Raw genomic sequence first — 1584 nt, 5'->3', positions numbered from 1 at the left:
GGCCGAAAATTCTAAGGAAGAAGGAGGGAGTTCTTGCTTCATGTTTGGTTTGGAAGAGGATTAGGAAGAGGTTTGGCCATACATGTATCTAGATTAAGGTATGTTTGAGGTTGTGCCATGAGATTCATGCATGTTTTTAGTTGCTAGCTTGAGTTCTAATTAGCCCATGGTTCAAATCTTTGCTATGTCATGGGAATGATGTTCGGCCAAGGTGGATTTTGTGTTAATGCCATTGCATGCTAAATATGAAGCTTGTTAATGATATATGTGATGGTGGGTTGATGACTCTTGGATTTTCTTTTTAGCATTTTTGAGTGAGACATTAAGTTCTTTGTTTAACCATGACCAAAATTGAAATGGAATGGTGTTGTGATGTATTCGGCCATGGTATATCCATAAGTATGATTTATGCTTATTGCATGGTAGGTAAGGTTTTTGTTTTGGATATATGTTTATATTTGGTTATAATCAACTTGAGATTCGGCCCTTGCACCTATATGTATGTATGTTTGCACATGATGTATTGGTATGACATATATACTATCTCAAGGTATATATTTACTTATGATGATGTTTCGGTTATGAAGTAAATGATAGATGCGTATTGAGCTACAATATGTAATGCATTAGTTAGTAAAATGTATGCCATTTATGTGTGGTATTAAATATGTAATTGGCCTCAACATCAACATGCATATTCGCCACATGAGATGGATTGGTGTGCATACATTCGGTTAGAGGCAAGCATATTGATGCCTTTATCTTGGTTAGGACAATCGGCTAAAAAGGGAGTGTGGGTTAATATCTTGAGATGATGCATGATTTCACATGTATGTGACTTTAATGTCTAATGTATAAATGTGGGCTTAGTGCCTTGTGTTCCTCTTTTCGATGCTCAAATGATTAAATCGATTTATTTATTTAATTAAGCTCAAGAGCAAAGGGGATCTAAATCCGATAAAGGGAAGGAAAAAGTGGTCGAATAGCCATCGAAATTGTTCGACAACATCCGAGGTAAGTTCTTGAGTAATAGAGCTTAAATTATGATTTGATTAGATCATGTTTTAAGCAAATCGAAATCATGCTCTTTGTGTGTGGATATTGAGCCGAAATTTGCAAGTGCGATAAGTGTTTTGTGTTTGAGTTTTGCTAATGAAAATTAAATACGAATGTGTCATGATTTAGTGTTAAATGTGCATGGTTATTCGAATGATGTCCGGGCTAAGTCCCGAAGGCTTTGTGCTAAGTGAGCATATCCGGACTAAGATCCGAAGGCATTTGTGCGAGTTCCCAAATCCGGGTTAAGTCCCGAAGGCATTTGTGCGAGCTATTATAACCGGGCTATGTCCCGAAGGCTTTTGAGCGAGTCGCTATATCCGGATAAAATTCGAAGGTACGTGATTCGGGAATGAACGATCTTGCTGTAAAAATCCCAGTTAATACGCTTGAAAAATTTCAACAATGAGGTATGTTCGTATGTGCATTGGAATAGTTGAGTTCCTTGAATAATATTCGCCGGTTGAGTAATGAGCTTCCGGTATTTGGCTAAGATGATCCCTTATGTATGAACATAGGGGTTGGAAT

The sequence above is a fragment of the Gossypium arboreum genome, chromosome 13 (genome assembly GCF_025698485.1).
Source record: "Gossypium arboreum isolate Shixiya-1 chromosome 13, ASM2569848v2, whole genome shotgun sequence".
NCBI lineage: Eukaryota > Viridiplantae > Streptophyta > Magnoliopsida > Malvales > Malvaceae > Gossypium > Gossypium arboreum.
Note: the sequence above shows the minus strand (reverse complement) of the source record.